The sequence below is a fragment of the Cryptomeria japonica genome, unplaced genomic scaffold (genome assembly GCF_030272615.1).
Source record: "Cryptomeria japonica unplaced genomic scaffold, Sugi_1.0 HiC_scaffold_101, whole genome shotgun sequence".
Lineage (NCBI taxonomy): Eukaryota > Viridiplantae > Streptophyta > Pinopsida > Cupressales > Cupressaceae > Cryptomeria > Cryptomeria japonica.
Genome location: NW_026728923.1, coordinates 7875 through 27148, shown reverse-complemented (window position 1 = coordinate 27148; position 19274 = coordinate 7875). Strand labels below are relative to the sequence as shown.

Below are 19274 nucleotides of genomic sequence, written 5' to 3'. Positions count from 1 at the left end.
TTGCCTTTTCTGGAAATTAGTGAAGGCAGCGCATCAAAGGTGCGCACCTCGCTGCCCACCTTGGTGTGCTCTGAGGTGCGCACCCGGGAGCGCTACGAAGTGTGCTCCAAGGTGCGGCGTGCACGTTGTCGGAGCCCGGTTTGCCCCGGGTGCGCACCTCGCCTGCACCTTGGCCGGGGTGGGCACCCTGGCTGGGTTTGCCCAGGGTGCGCTCCGAAGCGGGGTTACTGGAGCGCCCCCTCTTTTTTTGTCAGAGCGTTTGGTGGGGTTTCTCGCATTGGCTCTTCCCAGGCCCGGTTGTTGGGTGCGCTCCCACCCTGGCGCGCGCGAAGTTGGAAGTTGGGTTAATTGCCCGGGCGCGCACCTTCGCCAGGGTGGGCACCTTGGTGCGCACACCTTGGCTGGGCTGCGCACCAGGGCGGGCTCAAGATGGCACCAGCATTCCCTTTTTCTCACTATCTTTCAAAACGGAAATTTTAAAATCTCGTTTTCTTTTGCCTTTTATGGAAATTAGTGAAGGCATCGCATCAAAGGTGCGCACCTCGCTGCCCACCTTGGTGTGCTCCGAGGTGCCCACCACGGTGCGCTCCGAGGTGCCCACCACGGTGCGCAACGCCGGTGCGAACCCGGGAGCGCCCCGATGTGTGCTCCAAGGTGCGGCGTGCACGAAGCCGGACCCCGGTTTGCCCCGGGTGCGCACCTCGCGTGCACCTTGGTGCGCACACCTTGGCTGGGTTGCGCGGCCTGGTGGGCACCATGGTGCGCACCAAGGAGCGCTCCGAAGTGTGCTCCAAGGTGCGGCGTGCACGAAGTCCTAGCCCGGTTTGCCCCGGGTGCGCACCTTCGCCGCGGTGGGCACCATGGCGTGCACGAAGTCGGAGCCCGGTTTGCCCCGGGTGCGCACCTCGCGTGCACCTTCGCCGGGGTGGGCACCTCGGCTGGGTTGCGCGCCCTGGTGCGCACCAAGGAGCGCTCCGAAGTGTGCTCCAAGGTGCGGCGTGCACGAAGTCGGAGCCCGGTTTGCCCCGGGTGCGCACCTTCGCCGCGGTGGGCACCCTGGTGCGCACCATGGCGTGCACGAAGTCGGAGCCCGGTTTGCCCCGGGTGCGCACCTCGCGTGCACCTTCGGCGGGGTTGCGCGCCCTGGTGCGCACCAAGGAGCGCTCCGAAGTGTGCTCCAAGGTGCGGCGTGCACGAAGTCGGAGCCCGGTTTGCCCCGGGTGCGCACCTCGCGTGCACCTTCGGCGGGGTTGCGCGCCCTGGTGGGCACCATGGTGCGCACCAAGGAGCGCTCCGAAGTGTGCTCCAAGGTGCGGCGTGCACGAAGTCGGAGCCCGGTTTGCCCCGGGTGCGCACCTCGCGTGCACCTTCGCCGCGGTGGGCACCATGGCGTGCACGAAGTCGGAGCCCGGTTTGCCCCGGGTGCGCACCTCGCGTGCACCTTCGCCGCGGTGGGCACCATGGCGTGCACGAAGTCGGAGCCCGGTTTGCCCCGGGTGCGCACCTCGCGTGCACCTTCGCTGGGGTGGGCACCTCGGCTGGGTTGCGCGCCCTGGTGCGCACCAAGGAGCGCTCCGAAGTGTGCTCCAAGGTGCGGCGTGCACGAAGTCGGAGCCCGGTTTGCCCCGGGTGCGCACCTCGCGTGCACCTTCGCCGCGGTGGGCACCATGGCGTGCACGAAGTCGGAGCCCGGTTTGCCCCGGGTGCGCACCCCGCGTGCACCTTCGCCGGGGTGGGCACCTCGGCTGGGTTGCGCGCCCTGGTGCGCACCAAGGAGCGCTCCGAAGTGTGCTCCAAGGTGCGGCGTGCACGAAGTCGGAGCCCGGTTTACCCCGGGTGCGCACCTCGCGTGCACCTTCGCCGCGGTGGGCACCTTGGCTGGGTTGGGCACCATTGAGCGCTCCGAAGTGTGCTCCAAGGTGCGCACCATGGCCCTCCAAGGTGCGCAGCATGGCGTGCACGAAGTCGGAGCCCGGTTTGCCCCGGGTGCGCACCTCGCGTGCACCTTCGCCAGGGTGGGCACCTCGGTGCGCACACCTTCTCAATGTTTTCTTGCCTTTTCTGGAAATTGGTGAAGGCAGCGCATCAAAGGTGCGCACCTCGGTGTGCTCCGAGGTGCGAACCCGAGAGCGCTCCGAGGTGCCCACGAAGTCGAAAGTCGGGTTAATTGCATTGTTTTCCCCGGGTGCGCTCCGAGGTGCGCAACATCGGTGCGCACCAAGGAGGGCTCCGAAGTGTGCTCCAAGGTGCGCACGATTCGGAGCTCGGTTTGCCCGGGGTGCGCACACCTTGGCTGGGTTGCGCACCCTTTGTGCGCTCCAAGGTGCGCACGAAGTCGGAGCTCGGTTTGCCCCGGGTGCGCACCTTCGCCAGGGTGCGCACCTTGATGCGCACGCCTTGGCTGGGCTGCGCACCTTGGTGGGCGCCATGGTGCGCACCTTTCGTGCGCTCCAAGGTGCGCACGAAGTCGGAGCTCGGTTTGCCCCGGGTGCGCACCTTGGTGGGCGCCATGGTGCACTCCGAGGTGCCCAAGATTGGTGCGCACCAAGGAGCGCTCCGAAGTGCGCTCCAAGGTGCGCAGGTGCGCGCGAAGTCGAAAGTTGGGTTAATTGTCCGGTTTGCCTCGGGTGCGCACCTTGCGTGCACCTTCGCCAGGGTGGGCGCCTTGGTGCGCACACCTTGGCTGGGCTGCGCACCCGGGCGCGCACACCTTGGCACCCGCGTTTCCTTCATTTTAAATTTTTTTTTTTTACAATCTCTCAAGTGGGAAATTCTATAATCTCAACTTTTTTTGCCTTTTCAGGAAACTTTTGAATGGAGCGCATCATTGGTGCGCTCCGAAGTGTGCTCCAAGGTGCGCACCTCTGGTGTGCTCCAAAGCTCTCTCCAGCTGCGTGCACCTGCCCCGGCCGCGCACCCGGCCCCGCCCAGCTTCGCTCACCTGTCCCGGGCGTCTGGTGCGGAACCTTAGAGTAAGAAACATCACCGTGCACCTTGGCCAACGTGCGCGACTCGACCGAGCGCGCACTGGCCGAGGTGCACACCGATTTCACCTGGGTGCGCGCGCAGCACCTCGGGCGCACCGGGGTGCGCGCACAACGCCCGGGTTGCACCGTGGCCTGTGTGCTCGGGGCGCCTCGGGTGCGCGCTCGGTGTCGCCCCCGCGCGCGCGGTAGTGCGGGCAGCGCACCCCGGCCCGGCCCGGCCCCGACGAGAACGCAAACGGGCAAAAGGTTTATTCAAATAGCATTGCGACGCCCGGCGAAAAACTAAGAAAGGGTGCAACACCGGGACTTCCCGGGAGGTCACCCATCCCAGTACTACTCCGGCCCAAGCGCGCTTAACTGCGGAGTTCTGATGGGATCCGGTGCACTAACGCTGGTATGATCGCACCCGTTATGAGCTTGTCGCAGTGTGTACTTAGCAAACCGCGACCCACGTGCGAATCCACCCCGGCCACCCACCCCCGTCGAGGTGCACACCCTCCCTCGCGAAGTGCGCCCCGTTCGCCAAGTGTGAGCCCTGCCCGGGTGCGCGCACCTTGCTAGGGCGTCGGGTGTGCACCCGGCCCGGCCTACGTGCGTGCACCTGGACGGGGCGTCGTGTGCGTGCAGTGTCCCGTCTGCAACGCGGTGCCCACACACCACCTCGGGCGCAACGACCTGCGCTCACATGTGGGCCGAGTGCACCTTGGTGCATGTTCGGGGCGCCTCGGGTGCACGCTCGATCTTGCCCCGGTGCACCAAGGCGCTCGGTTTGCCCCGGGTGCGCACTTGGTGCAAGGTGGGCACCCAAAATAGGGATCAAGCACCAAAACACAAGTTTCGGGATGCAAAATGGGACCCAAGGACCACAAATGCGTTCCAAGACCCATGATGGGTCCACGAGAACAAAAATGTGTTCCGAGACTTAATAAACAAATATTGGGTTTTAGGAGAAGAAACATGCTCTGATGCCCAAAACGAGAATCGACCCCGAAAAGGCCACAGGCCAAAAGTGGGATGCGAGACAAAAAAAAATGGGACCCGAGGACCAAAATTGGGTTCCCAGGTCGAAGACAGGGCAACCGGACAAGAAACGACCTCTAAGGCTCGAAATGAGTCCCGACGACTAAAACTTGACAAGAAGCACCCATCAGGCACCCAACTCGACACCCATGGGATGCCGACCCACCCGGGCTTCCACCTAGCACACCTTGGCACCCACCCACCCTCGCACCCAACCTCGCACCCAACTTAGCACCTTTGAACCCACATTGGCACTCACCCTGACCCTGGCACCTTGGAACCCACATTGGCACTCACCTTGACCCTGGCACCCACCTTTGCACTCACCTTGGGACCCACCCTGGCTCCCACCTCGGCACCCACCCAGACACCCACCTTGGTTCCTTGGCACCCACCTTGGATCCTTGGCACCCACCCCGACACCCACCTTGGCACGCAACTTGGCTACTTGCCACCCACCTTGGCTCCTTGACGCCCACCCCGACAACCACCCCGTGACCTACCCTGGCTAGGGTTGGTGCACACCCACCCTGGTGCCCACCTTGGCACCCACCCCATGACCCACCTTGGCACGCACCTTAGTACCCACCCCGTTACCCACCCTAGGACCCACCCCGTGACCCACCTTGGCCAGGGTGGGTGCCTTGGTGCGCACAACTTGCCTGGGCTGCACACCAGGGCGGGCTCAAGATGGCACCCGCGTTCCGTTTTTTTCACTATCTTTCAAAACGGAAATTTTAAAATCTCGTTTTTTTTTTTTTTTTGCCTTTTCTGGAAATTAGTGAAGGCAGCGCATCAAAGGTGCGCAATGCTGGTGCGAACCCGGGAGCGCTCCGATGTGTGCTCCAAGGTGCGGCGTGCACGAAGTCCGAGCCCGGCTTGCCCCGGGTGCGCACCTCGCGTGCACCTTCGCCGGGGTGAGCACCTTGGCTGGGTTGCGCGCCCTGGTGCGCACCAAGGAGCGCTCTGAAGTGTGCTCCAAGGTGCGGCGTGCACGAAGTCGGAGCTCGGTTTGCCCCGGGTGTGCACCTCGGGTGCGCACCTCGCGTGCACCTTCGCTGCGGTGGGCACCTTGGCTGGGTTGCGCGCCTTGGTGGGCACCATGCAGTGCACGAAGTCGGAGCCCGGTTTGCCCCGGGCGCGCACCTCCGCCAGGGTGGGCACCTTGGTGCGCACAACTTGCCTGGGCTGCGCACCAGGAAGGGCTCAAGATGGCACCCGCGTTCCGTTTTTTTCACTATCTTTCAGAACGGAAATTTTAAAATATCGTTTTTTTTTGCCTTTTCTGGAAATTAGTGAAGGCAGCGCATCAAAGGTGCGCAACGCTGGTGCGAACCTGGGAGCGCTCCGATGTGTGCTCCAAGGTGCGGCGTGCACGAAGTCGGAGCCCGGTTTGCCCCGGGTGCGCCCTGGTGGGCACCATGGTGCGCACCAAGGAGCGCTCCGAAGTGTGCTCCAAGGTGCGGCCTGCACGAAGTCGGAGCCCGGTTTGCCCCGGGTGTGCACCGCGGGTGGGCACCTTGGTGCGCATGCCTTGCCTGGGCTGCGCACCAGGGCGGGCTCAAGATGGCACCCGCGTTCCGTTTTTTTCACTATCTTTCAAAACGGAAATTTTAAAATCTCATTTTTTTTTGCCTTTTCTGGAAATTAGTGAAGGCAGCGCATCAAAGGTGCGCACCTCGCTGCCCACCACGGTGCGCAACGCCGGTGGGCACCCGGGAGTGCTTCGAAGTGTGCTCCAAGGTGCTGCGTGCACGTTGTCGGAGCCCGGTTTGCCCCGGGTGCGCACCTCGCGTGCACCTTCGTCGGGGTGGGCACCTTGGCTGGGTTTGCCCCGGCTGCGCTCCGAAGCGGGGTTATTGGAGCGCCGCCTCTTTTTTTGTCGGAGCGTTTGGTGGGGTTTCTCGCATTGGCTCTTCCCAGGCCCGGTTGCCACCCTGGCGCGCACGAAGTCGGAAGTAGGGTTAATTGCCCGGGTGCGCACCTTTGCCAGGGTGGGCACCTTACCTGGGCTGTGCACCAGGGCGGGCTCAAGATGGCACCCGCGTTCCGTTTTTTTCACTATCTTTCAAAACGGAAATTTTAAAATCTCCTCTTTTTTTTGCCTTTTCTGGAAATTAGTGAAGGCAGCGCATCAAAGGTGCGCACCTCGCTGCCCACCTTGGTGTGCTCTGAGGTGCGCACCCGGGAGCGCTACGAAGTGTGCTCCAAGGTGCGGCGTGCACGTTGTCGGAGCCCGGTTTGCCCCGGGTGCGCACCTCGCCTGCACCTTGGCCGGGGTGGGCACCCTGGCTGGGTTTGCCCAGGGTGCGCTCCGAAGCGGGGTTACTGGAGCGCCCCCTCTTTTTTTGTCAGAGCGTTTGGTGGGGTTTCTCGCATTGGCTCTTCCCAGGCCCGGTTGTTGGGTGCGCTCCCACCCTGGCGCGCGCGAAGTTGGAAGTTGGGTTAATTGCCCGGGCGCGCACCTTCGCCAGGGTGGGCACCTTGGTGCGCACACCTTGGCTGGGCTGCGCACCAGGGCGGGCTCAAGATGGCACCAGCATTCCCTTTTTCTCACTATCTTTCAAAACGGAAATTTTAAAATCTCGTTTTCTTTTGCCTTTTATGGAAATTAGTGAAGGCATCGCATCAAAGGTGCGCACCTCGCTGCCCACCTTGGTGTGCTCCGAGGTGCCCACCACGGTGCGCTCCGAGGTGCCCACCACAGTGCGCAACGCCGGTGCGAACCCGGGAGCGCCCCGATGTGTGCTCCAAGGTGCGGCGTGCACGAAGCCGGACCCCGGTTTGCCCCGGGTGCGCACCTCGCGTGCACCTTGGTGCGCACACCTTGGCTGGGTTGCGCGGCCTGGTGGGCACCATGGTGCGCACCAAGGAGCGCTCCGAAGTGTGCTCCAAGGTGCGGCGTGCACGAAGTCCTAGCCCGGTTTGCCCCGGGTGCGCACCTTCGCCGCGGTGGGCACCATGGCGTGCACGAAGTCGGAGCCCGGTTTGCCCCGGGTGCGCACCTCGCGTGCACCTTCGCCGGGGTGGGCACCTCGGCTGGGTTGCGCGCCCTGGTGCGCACCAAGGAGCGCTCCGAAGTGTGCTCCAAGGTGCGGCGTGCACGAAGTCGGAGCCCGGTTTGCCCCGGGTGCGCACCTTCGCCGCGGTGGGCACCCTGGTGCGCACCATGGCGTGCACGAAGTCGGAGCCCGGTTTGCCCCGGGTGCGCACCTCGCGTGCACCTTCGGCGGGGTTGCGCGCCCTGGTGCGCACCAAGGAGCGCTCCGAAGTGTGCTCCAAGGTGCGGCGTGCACGAAGTCGGAGCCCGGTTTGCCCCGGGTGCGCACCTCGCGTGCACCTTCGGCGGGGTTGCGCGCCCTGGTGGGCACCATGGTGCGCACCAAGGAGCGCTCCGAAGTGTGCTCCAAGGTGCGGCGTGCACGAAGTCGGAGCCCGGTTTGCCCCGGGTGCGCACCTCGCGTGCACCTTCGCCGCGGTGGGCACCATGGCGTGCACGAAGTCGGAGCCCGGTTTGCCCCGGGTGCGCACCTCGCGTGCACCTTCGCCGCGGTGGGCACCATGGCGTGCACGAAGTCGGAGCCCGGTTTGCCCCGGGTGCGCACCTCGCGTGCACCTTCGCTGGGGTGGGCACCTCGGCTGGGTTGCGCGCCCTGGTGCGCACCAAGGAGCGCTCCGAAGTGTGCTCCAAGGTGCGGCGTGCACGAAGTCGGAGCCCGGTTTGCCCCGGGTGCGCACCTCGCGTGCACCTTCGCCGCGGTGGGCACCATGGCGTGCACGAAGTCGGAGCCCGGTTTGCCCCGGGTGCGCACCCCGCGTGCACCTTCGCCGGGGTGGGCACCTCGGCTGGGTTGCGCGCCCTGGTGCGCACCAAGGAGCGCTCCGAAGTGTGCTCCAAGGTGCGGCGTGCACGAAGTCGGAGCCCGGTTTACCCCGGGTGCGCACCTCGCGTGCACCTTCGCCGCGGTGGGCACCTTGGCTGGGTTGGGCACCATTGAGCGCTCCGAAGTGTGCTCCAAGGTGCGCACCATGGCCCTCCAAGGTGCGCAGCATGGCGTGCACGAAGTCGGAGCCCGGTTTGCCCCGGGTGCGCACCTCGCGTGCACCTTCGCCAGGGTGGGCACCTCGGTGCGCACACCTTCTCAATGTTTTCTTGCCTTTTCTGGAAATTGGTGAAGGCAGCGCATCAAAGGTGCGCACCTCGGTGTGCTCCGAGGTGCGAACCCGAGAGCGCTCCGAGGTGCCCACGAAGTCGAAAGTCGGGTTAATTGCATTGTTTTCCCCGGGTGCGCTCCGAGGTGCGCAACATCGGTGCGCACCAAGGAGGGCTCCGAAGTGTGCTCCAAGGTGCGCACGATTCGGAGCTCGGTTTGCCCGGGGTGCGCACACCTTGGCTGGGTTGCGCACCCTTTGTGCGCTCCAAGGTGCGCACGAAGTCGGAGCTCGGTTTGCCCCGGGTGCGCACCTTCGCCAGGGTGCGCACCTTGATGCGCACGCCTTGGCTGGGCTGCGCACCTTGGTGGGCGCCATGGTGCGCACCTTTCGTGCGCTCCAAGGTGCGCACGAAGTCGGAGCTCGGTTTGCCCCGGGTGCGCACCTTGGTGGGCGCCATGGTGCACTCCGAGGTGCCCAAGATTGGTGCGCACCAAGGAGCGCTCCGAAGTGCGCTCCAAGGTGCGCAGGTGCGCGCGAAGTCGAAAGTTGGGTTAATTGTCCGGTTTGCCTCGGGTGCGCACCTTGCGTGCACCTTCGCCAGGGTGGGCGCCTTGGTGCGCACACCTTGGCTGGGCTGCGCACCCGGGCGCGCACACCTTGGCACCCGCGTTTCCTTCATTTTAAATTTTTTTTTTTTACAATCTCTCAAGTGGGAAATTCTATAATCTCAACTTTTTTTGCCTTTTCAGGAAACTTTTGAATGGAGCGCATCATTGGTGCGCTCCGAAGTGTGCTCCAAGGTGCGCACCTCTGGTGTGCTCCAAAGCTCTCTCCAGCTGCGTGCACCTGCCCCGGCCGCGCACCCGGCCCCGCCCAGCTTCGCTCACCTGTCCCGGGCGTCTGGTGCGGAACCTTAGAGTAAGAAACATCACCGTGCACCTTGGCCAACGTGCGCGACTCGACCGAGCGCGCACTGGCCGAGGTGCACACCGATTTCACCTGGGTGCGCGCGCAGCACCTCGGGCGCACCGGGGTGCGCGCACAACGCCCGGGTTGCACCGTGGCCTGTGTGCTCGGGGCGCCTCGGGTGCGCGCTCGGTGTCGCCCCCCGCGCGCGCGGTAGTGCGGGCAGCGCACCCCGGCCCGGCCCGGCCCCGACGAGAACGCAAACGGGCAAAAGGTTTATTCAAATAGCATTGCGACGCCCGGCGAAAAACTAAGAAAGGGTGCAACACCGGGACTTCCCGGGAGGTCACCCATCCCAGTACTACTCCGGCCCAAGCGCGCTTAACTGCGGAGTTCTGATGGGATCCGGTGCACTAACGCTGGTATGATCGCACCCGTTATGAGCTTGTCGCAGTGTGTACTTAGCAAACCGCGACCCACGTGCGAATCCACCCCGGCCACCCACCCCCGTCGAGGTGCACACCCTCCCTCGCGAAGTGCGCCCCGTTCGCCAAGTGTGAGCCCTGCCCGGGTGCGCGCACCTTGCTAGGGCGTCGGGTGTGCACCCGGCCCGGCCTACGTGCGTGCACCTGGACGGGGCGTCGTGTGCGTGCAGTGTCCCGTCTGCAACGCGGTGCCCACACACCACCTCGGGCGCAACGACCTGCGCTCACATGTGGGCCGAGTGCACCTTGGTGCATGTTCGGGGCGCCTCGGGTGCACGCTCGATCTTGCCCCGGTGCACCAAGGCGCTCGGTTTGCCCCGGGTGCGCACTTGGTGCAAGGTGGGCACCCAAAATAGGGATCAAGCACCAAAACACAAGTTTCGGGATGCAAAATGGGACCCAAGGACCACAAATGCGTTCCAAGACCCATGATGGGTCCACGAGAACAAAAATGTGTTCCGAGACTTAATAAACAAATATTGGGTTTTAGGAGAAGAAACATGCTCTGATGCCCAAAACGAGAATCGACCCCGAAAAGGCCACAGGCCAAAAGTGGGATGCGAGACAAAAAAAAATGGGACCCGAGGACCAAAATTGGGTTCCCAGGTCGAAGACAGGGCAACCGGACAAGAAACGACCTCTAAGGCTCGAAATGAGTCCCGACGACTAAAACTTGACAAGAAGCACCCATCAGGCACCCAACTCGACACCCATGGGATGCCGACCCACCCGGGCTTCCACCTAGCACACCTTGGCACCCACCCACCCTCGCACCCAACCTCGCACCCAACTTAGCACCTTTGAACCCACATTGGCACTCACCCTGACCCTGGCACCTTGGAACCCACATTGGCACTCACCTTGACCCTGGCACCCACCTTTGCACTCACCTTGGGACCCACCCTGGCTCCCACCTCGGCACCCACCCAGACACCCACCTTGGTTCCTTGGCACCCACCTTGGATCCTTGGCACCCACCCCGACACCCACCTTGGCACGCAACTTGGCTACTTGCCACCCACCTTGGCTCCTTGACGCCCACCCCGACAACCACCCCGTGACCTACCCTGGCTAGGGTTGGTGCACACCCACCCTGGTGCCCACCTTGGCACCCACCCCATGACCCACCTTGGCACGCACCTTAGTACCCACCCCGTTACCCACCCTAGGACCCACCCCGTGACCCACCTTGGCCAGGGTGGGTGCCTTGGTGCGCACAACTTGCCTGGGCTGCACACCAGGGCGGGCTCAAGATGGCACCCGCGTTCCGTTTTTTTCACTATCTTTCAAAACGGAAATTTTAAAATCTCGTTTTTTTTTTTTTTTTGCCTTTTCTGGAAATTAGTGAAGGCAGCGCATCAAAGGTGCGCAATGCTGGTGCGAACCCGGGAGCGCTCCGATGTGTGCTCCAAGGTGCGGCGTGCACGAAGTCCGAGCCCGGCTTGCCCCGGGTGCGCACCTCGCGTGCACCTTCGCCGGGGTGAGCACCTTGGCTGGGTTGCGCGCCCTGGTGCGCACCAAGGAGCGCTCTGAAGTGTGCTCCAAGGTGCGGCGTGCACGAAGTCGGAGCTCGGTTTGCCCCGGGTGTGCACCTCGGGTGCGCACCTCGCGTGCACCTTCGCTGCGGTGGGCACCTTGGCTGGGTTGCGCGCCTTGGTGGGCACCATGCAGTGCACGAAGTCGGAGCCCGGTTTGCCCCGGGCGCGCACCTCCGCCAGGGTGGGCACCTTGGTGCGCACAACTTGCCTGGGCTGCGCACCAGGAAGGGCTCAAGATGGCACCCGCGTTCCGTTTTTTTCACTATCTTTCAGAACGGAAATTTTAAAATATCGTTTTTTTTTGCCTTTTCTGGAAATTAGTGAAGGCAGCGCATCAAAGGTGCGCAACGCTGGTGCGAACCTGGGAGCGCTCCGATGTGTGCTCCAAGGTGCGGCGTGCACGAAGTCGGAGCCCGGTTTGCCCCGGGTGCGCCCTGGTGGGCACCATGGTGCGCACCAAGGAGCGCTCCGAAGTGTGCTCCAAGGTGCGGCCTGCACGAAGTCGGAGCCCGGTTTGCCCCGGGCGTGCACCGCGGGTGGGCACCTTGGTGCGCATGCCTTGCCTGGGCTGCGCACCAGGGCGGGCTCAAGATGGCACCCGCGTTCCGTTTTTTTCACTATCTTTCAAAACGGAAATTTTAAAATCTCATTTTTTTTTGCCTTTTCTGGAAATTAGTGAAGGCAGCGCATCAAAGGTGCGCACCTCGCTGCCCACCACGGTGCGCAACGCCGGTGGGCACCCGGGAGTGCTTCGAAGTGTGCTCCAAGGTGCTGCGTGCACGTTGTCGGAGCCCGGTTTGCCCCGGGTGCGCACCTCGCGTGCACCTTCGTCGAGGTGGGCACCTTGGCTGGGTTTGCCCCGGCTGCGCTCCGAAGCGGGGTTATTGGAGCGCCGCCTCTTTTTTTGTCGGAGCGTTTGGTGGGGTTTCTCGCATTGGCTCTTCCCAGGCCCGGTTGCCACCCTGGCGCGCACGAAGTCGGAAGTAGGGTTAATTGCCCGGGTGCGCACCTTTGCCAGGGTGGGCACCTTACCTGGGCTGTGCACCAGGGCGGGCTCAAGATGGCACCCGCGTTCCGTTTTTTTCACTATCTTTCAAAACGGAAATTTTAAAATCTCCTCTTTTTTTTGCCTTTTCTGGAAATTAGTGAAGGCAGCGCATCAAAGGTGCGCACCTCGCTGCCCACCTTGGTGTGCTCTGAGGTGCGCACCCGGGAGCGCTACGAAGTGTGCTCCAAGGTGCGGCGTGCACGTTGTCGGAGCCCGGTTTGCCCCGGGTGCGCACCTCGCCTGCACCTTGGCCGGGGTGGGCACCCTGGCTGGGTTTGCCCAGGGTGCGCTCCGAAGCGGGGTTACTGGAGCGCCCCCTCTTTTTTTGTCAGAGCGTTTGGTGGGGTTTCTCGCATTGGCTCTTCCCAGGCCCGGTTGTTGGGTGCGCTCCCACCCTGGCGCGCGCGAAGTTGGAAGTTGGGTTAATTGCCCGGGCGCGCACCTTCGCCAGGGTGGGCACCTTGGTGCGCACACCTTGGCTGGGCTGCGCACCAGGGCGGGCTCAAGATGGCACCAGCATTCCCTTTTTCTCACTATCTTTCAAAACGGAAATTTTAAAATCTCGTTTTCTTTTGCCTTTTATGGAAATTAGTGAAGGCATCGCATCAAAGGTGCGCACCTCGCTGCCCACCTTGGTGTGCTCCGAGGTGCCCACCACGGTGCGCTCCGAGGTGCCCACCACGGTGCGCAACGCCGGTGCGAACCCGGGAGCGCCCCGATGTGTGCTCCAAGGTGCGGCGTGCACGAAGCCGGACCCCGGTTTGCCCCGGGTGCGCACCTCGCGTGCACCTTGGTGCGCACACCTTGGCTGGGTTGCGCGGCCTGGTGGGCACCATGGTGCGCACCAAGGAGCGCTCCGAAGTGTGCTCCAAGGTGCGGCGTGCACGAAGTCCTAGCCCGGTTTGCCCCGGGTGCGCACCTTCGCCGCGGTGGGCACCATGGCGTGCACGAAGTCGGAGCCCGGTTTGCCCCGGGTGCGCACCTCGCGTGCACCTTCGCCGGGGTGGGCACCTCGGCTGGGTTGCGCGCCCTGGTGCGCACCAAGGAGCGCTCCGAAGTGTGCTCCAAGGTGCGGCGTGCACGAAGTCGGAGCCCGGTTTGCCCCGGGTGCGCACCTTCGCCGCGGTGGGCACCCTGGTGCGCACCATGGCGTGCACGAAGTCGGAGCCCGGTTTGCCCCGGGTGCGCACCTCGCGTGCACCTTCGGCGGGGTTGCGCGCCCTGGTGCGCACCAAGGAGCGCTCCGAAGTGTGCTCCAAGGTGCGGCGTGCACGAAGTCGGAGCCCGGTTTGCCCCGGGTGCGCACCTCGCGTGCACCTTCGGCGGGGTTGCGCGCCCTGGTGGGCACCATGGTGCGCACCAAGGAGCGCTCCGAAGTGTGCTCCAAGGTGCGGCGTGCACGAAGTCGGAGCCCGGTTTGCCCCGGGTGCGCACCTCGCGTGCACCTTCGCCGCGGTGGGCACCATGGCGTGCACGAAGTCGGAGCCCGGTTTGCCCCGGGTGCGCACCTCGCGTGCACCTTCGCCGCGGTGGGCACCATGGCGTGCACGAAGTCGGAGCCCGGTTTGCCCCGGGTGCGCACCTCGCGTGCACCTTCGCTGGGGTGGGCACCTCGGCTGGGTTGCGCGCCCTGGTGCGCACCAAGGAGCGCTCCGAAGTGTGCTCCAAGGTGCGGCGTGCACGAAGTCGGAGCCCGGTTTGCCCCGGGTGCGCACCTCGCGTGCACCTTCGCCGCGGTGGGCACCATGGCGTGCACGAAGTCGGAGCCCGGTTTGCCCCGGGTGCGCACCCCGCGTGCACCTTCGCCGGGGTGGGCACCTCGGCTGGGTTGCGCGCCCTGGTGCGCACCAAGGAGCGCTCCGAAGTGTGCTCCAAGGTGCGGCGTGCACGAAGTCGGAGCCCGGTTTACCCCGGGTGCGCACCTCGCGTGCACCTTCGCCGCGGTGGGCACCTTGGCTGGGTTGGGCACCATTGAGCGCTCCGAAGTGTGCTCCAAGGTGCGCACCATGGCCCTCCAAGGTGCGCAGCATGGCGTGCACGAAGTCGGAGCCCGGTTTGCCCCGGGTGCGCACCTCGCGTGCACCTTCGCCAGGGTGGGCACCTCGGTGCGCACACCTTCTCAATGTTTTCTTGCCTTTTCTGGAAATTGGTGAAGGCAGCGCATCAAAGGTGCGCACCTCGGTGTGCTCCGAGGTGCGAACCCGAGAGCGCTCCGAGGTGCCCACGAAGTCGAAAGTCGGGTTAATTGCATTGTTTTCCCCGGGTGCGCTCCGAGGTGCGCAACATCGGTGCGCACCAAGGAGGGCTCCGAAGTGTGCTCCAAGGTGCGCACGATTCGGAGCTCGGTTTGCCCGGGGTGCGCACACCTTGGCTGGGTTGCGCACCCTTTGTGCGCTCCAAGGTGCGCACGAAGTCGGAGCTCGGTTTGCCCCGGGTGCGCACCTTCGCCAGGGTGCGCACCTTGATGCGCACGCCTTGGCTGGGCTGCGCACCTTGGTGGGCGCCATGGTGCGCACCTTTCGTGCGCTCCAAGGTGCGCACGAAGTCGGAGCTCGGTTTGCCCCGGGTGCGCACCTTGGTGGGCGCCATGGTGCACTCCGAGGTGCCCAAGATTGGTGCGCACCAAGGAGCGCTCCGAAGTGCGCTCCAAGGTGCGCAGGTGCGCGCGAAGTCGAAAGTTGGGTTAATTGTCCGGTTTGCCTCGGGTGCGCACCTTGCGTGCACCTTCGCCAGGGTGGGCGCCTTGGTGCGCACACCTTGGCTGGGCTGCGCACCCGGGCGCGCACACCTTGGCACCCGCGTTTCCTTCATTTTAAATTTTTTTTTTTTACAATCTCTCAAGTGGGAAATTCTATAATCTCAACTTTTTTTGCCTTTTCAGGAAACTTTTGAATGGAGCGCATCATTGGTGCGCTCCGAAGTGTGCTCCAAGGTGCGCACCTCTGGTGTGCTCCAAAGCTCTCTCCAGCTGCGTGCACCTGCCCCGGCCGCGCACCCGGCCCCGCCCAGCTTCGCTCACCTGTCCCGGGCGTCTGGTGCGGAACCTTAGAGTAAGAAACATCACCGTGCACCTTGGCCAACGTGCGCGACTCGACCGAGCGCGCACTGGCCGAGGTGCACACCGATTTCACCTGGGTGCGCGCGCAGCACCTCGGGCGCACCGGGGTGCGCGCACAACGCCCGGGTTGCACCGTGGCCTGTGTGCTCGGGGCGCCTCGGGTGCGCGCTCGGTGTCGCCCCCGCGCGCGCGGTAGTGCGGGCAGCGCACCCCGGCCCGGCCCGGCCCCGACGAGAACGCAAACGGGCAAAAGGTTTATTCAAATAGCATTGCGACGCCCGGCGAAAAACTAAAAAAGGGTGCAACACCGGGACTTCCCGGGAGGTCACCCATCCCAGTACTACTCCGGCCCAAGCGCGCTTAACTGCGGAGTTCTGATGGGATCCGGTGCACTAACGCTGGTATGATCGCACCCGTTATGAGCTTGTCGCAGTGTGTACTTAGCAAACCGCGACCCACGTGCGAATCCACCCCGGCCACCCACCCCCGTCGAGGTGCACACCCTCCCTCGCGAAGTGCGCCCCGTTCGCCAAGTGTGAGCCCTGCCCGGGTGCGCGCACCTTGCTAGGGCGTCGGGTGTGCACCCGGCCCGGCCTACGTGCGTGCACCTGGACGGGGCGTCGTGTGCGTGCAGTGTCCCGTCTGCAACGCGGTGCCCACACACCACCTCGGGCGCAACGACCTGCGCTCACATGTGGGCCGAGTGCACCTTGGTGCATGTTCGGGGCGCCTCGGGTGCACACTCGATCTTGCCCCGGTGCACCAAGGCGCTCGGTTTGCCCCGGGTGCGCACTTGGTGCAAGGTGGGCACCCAAAATAGGGATCAAGCACCAAAACACAAGTTTCGGGATGCAAAATGGGACCCAAGGACCACAAATGCGTTCCAAGACCCATGATGGGTCCACGAGAACAAAAATGTGTTCCGAGACTTAATAAACAAATATTGGGTTTTAGGAGAAGAAACATGCTCTGATGCCCAAAACGAGAATCGACCCCGAAAAGGCCACAGGCCAAAAGTGGGATGCGAGACAAAAAAAAATGGGACCCGAGGACCAAAATTGGGTTCCCAGGTCGAAGACAGGGCAACCGGACAAGAAACGACCTCTAAGGCTCGAAATGAGTCCCGACGACTAAAACTTGACAAGAAGCACCCATCAGGCACCCAACTCGACACCCATGGGATGCCGACCCACCCGGGCTTCCACCTAGCACACCTTGGCACCCACCCACCCTCGCACCCAACCTCGCACCCAACTTAGCACCTTTGAACCCACATTGGCACTCACCCTGACCCTGGCACCTTGGAACCCACATTGGCACTCACCTTGACCCTGGCACCCACCTTTGCACTCACCTTGGGACCCACCCTGGCTCCCACCTCGGCACCCACCCAGACACCCACCTTGGTTCCTTGGCACCCACCTTGGATCCTTGGCACCCACCCCGACACCCACCTTGGCACGCAACTTGGCTACTTGCCACCCACCTTGGCTCCTTGACGCCCACCCCGACAACCACCCCGTGACCTACCCTGGCTAGGGTTGGTGCACACCCACCCTGGTGCCCACCTTGGCACCCACCCCATGACCCACCTTGGCACGCACCTTAGTACCCACCCCGTTACCCACCCTAGGACCCACCCCGTGACCCACCTTGGCCAGGGTGGGTGCCTTGGTGCGCACAACTTGCCTGGGCTGCACACCAGGGCGGGCTCAAGATGGCACCCGCGTTCCGTTTTTTTCACTATCTTTCAAAACGGAAATTTTAAAATCTCGTTTTTTTTTTTTTTTTTGCCTTTTCTGGAAATTAGTGAAGGCAGCGCATCAAAGGTGCGCAATGCTGGTGCGAACCCGGGAGCGCTCCGATGTGTGCTCCAAGGTGCGGCGTGCACGAAGTCCGAGCCCGGCTTGCCCCGGGTGCGCACCTCGCGTGCACCTTCGCCGGGGTGAGCACCTTGGCTGGGTTGCGCGCCCTGGTGCGCACCAAGGAGCGCTCTGAAGTGTGCTCCAAGGTGCGGCGTGCACGAAGTCGGAGCTCGGTTTGCCCCGGGTGTGCACCTCGGGTGCGCACCTCGCGTGCACCTTCGCTGCGGTGGGCACCTTGGCTGGGTTGCGCGCCTTGGTGGGCACCATGCAGTGCACGAAGTCGGAGCCCGGTTTGCCCCGGGCGCGCACCTCCGCCAGGGTGGGCACCTTGGTGCGCACAACTTGCCTGGGCTGCGCACCAGGAAGGGCTCAAGATGGCACCCGCGTTCCGTTTTTTTCACTATCTTTCAGAACGGAAATTTTAAAATATCGTTTTTTTTTGCCTTTTCTGGAAATTAGTGAAGGCAGCGCATCAAAGGTGCGCAACGCTGGTGCGAACCTGGGAGCGCTCCGATGTGTGCTCCAAGGTGCGGCGTGCACGAAGTCGGAGCCCGGTTTGCCCCGGGTGCGCCCTGGTGGGCACCATGGTGCGCACCAAGGAGCGCTCCGAAGTGTGCTCCAAGGTGCGGCCTGCACGAAGTCGGAGCCCGGTTTGCCCCGGGCGTGCACCGCGGGTGGGCACCTTGGTGCGCATGCCTTGCCTGGGCTGCGCACCAGGGCGGGCTCAAGATGGCACCCGCGTTCCGTTTTTTTCACTATCTTTCAAAACGGAAATTTTAAAATCTCATTTTTTTTTGCCTTTTCTGGAAATTAGTGAAGGCAGCGCATCAAAGGTGCGCACCTCGCTGCCCACCACGGTGCGCAACGCCGGTGGGCACCCGGGAGTGCTTCGAAGTGTGCTCCAAGGTGCTGCGTGCACGTTGTCGGAGCCCGGTTTGCCCCGGGTGCGCACCTCGCGTGCACCTTCGTCGGGGTGGGCACCTTGGCTGGGTTTGCCCCGGCTGCGCTCCGAAGCGGGGTTATTGGAGCGCCGCCTCTTTTTTTGTCGGAGCGTTTGGTGGGGTTTCTCGCATTGGCTCTTCCCAGGCCCGGTTGCCACCCTGGCGCGCACGAAGTCGGAAGTAGGGTTAATTGCCCGGGTGCGCACCTTTGCCAGGGTGGGCACCTTACCTGGGCTGTGCACCAGGGCGGGCTCAAGATGGCACCCGCGTTCCGTTTTTTTCACTATCTTTCAAAACGGAAATTTTAAAATCTCCTCTTTTTTTTGCCTTTTCTGGAAATTAGTGAAGGCAGCGCATCAAAGGTGCGCACCTCGCTGCCCACCTTGGTGTGCTCTGAGGTGCGCACCCGGGAGCGCTACGAAGTGTGCTCCAAGGTGCGGCGTGCACGTTGTCGGAGCCCGGTTTGCCCCGGGTGCGCACCTCGCCTGCACCTTGGCCGGGGTGGGCACCCTGGCTGGGTTTGCCCAGGGTGCGCTCCGAAGCGGGGTTACTGGAGCGCCCCCTCTTTTTTTGTCAGAGCGTTTGGTGGGGTTTCTCGCATTGGCTCTTCCCAGGCCCGGTTGTTGGGTGCGCTCCCACCCTGGCGCGCGCGAAGTTGGAAGTTGGGTTAATTGCCCGGGCGCGCACCTTCGCCAGGGTGGGCACCTTGGTGCGCACACCTTGGCTGGGCTGCGCACCAGGGCGGGCTCAAGATGGCACCAGCATTCCCTTTTTCTCACTATCTTTCAAAACGGAAATTTTAAAATCTCGTTTTCTTTTGCCTTTTATGGAAATTAGTGAAGGCATCGCATCAAAGGTGCGCACCTCGCTGCCCACCTTGGTGTGCTCCGAGGTGCCCACCACGGTGCGCTCCGAGGTGCCCACCACGGTGCGCAACGCCGGTGCGAACCCGGGAGCGCCCCGATGTGTGCTCCAAGGTGCGGCGTGCACGAAGCCGGACCCCGGTTTGCCCCGGGTGCGCACCTCGCGTGCACCTTGGTGCGCACACCTTGGCTGGGTTGCGCGGCCTGGTGGGCACCATGGTGCGCACCAAGGAGCGCTCCGAAGTGTGCTCCAAGGTGCGGCGTGCACGAAGTCCTAGCCCGGTTTGCCCCGGGTGCGCACCTTCGCCGCGGTGGGCACCATGGCGTGCACGAAGTCGGAGCCCGGTTTGCCCCGGGTGCGCACCTCGCGTGCACCTTCGCCGGGGTGGGCACCTCGGCTGGGTTGCG

The 19274-nt window shown here is 63.8% G+C and overlaps 3 non-coding genes across 3 annotated transcripts; all 3 read right to left on the bottom strand.

Moving 5' to 3' along the window:
- Positions 1-3276: 3276 nt before the first annotated feature.
- On the bottom strand, positions 3277-3395 carry LOC131865068 (5S ribosomal RNA). Its single transcript, XR_009363802.1, has one exon. It is a non-coding gene; the product is annotated as a 5S ribosomal RNA (ribosomal RNA).
- Positions 3396-9385: 5990 nt separating this feature from the next.
- LOC131865135 (5S ribosomal RNA) lies at positions 9386-9504 on the bottom strand. Its single transcript, XR_009363867.1, has one exon. It is a non-coding gene; the product is annotated as a 5S ribosomal RNA (ribosomal RNA).
- A 5989-nt stretch (positions 9505-15493) lies between these two features.
- LOC131865124 (5S ribosomal RNA) lies at positions 15494-15612 on the bottom strand. Its single transcript, XR_009363856.1, has one exon. It is a non-coding gene; the product is annotated as a 5S ribosomal RNA (ribosomal RNA).
- Between the last annotated feature and the right edge of the window lie 3662 nt (positions 15613-19274).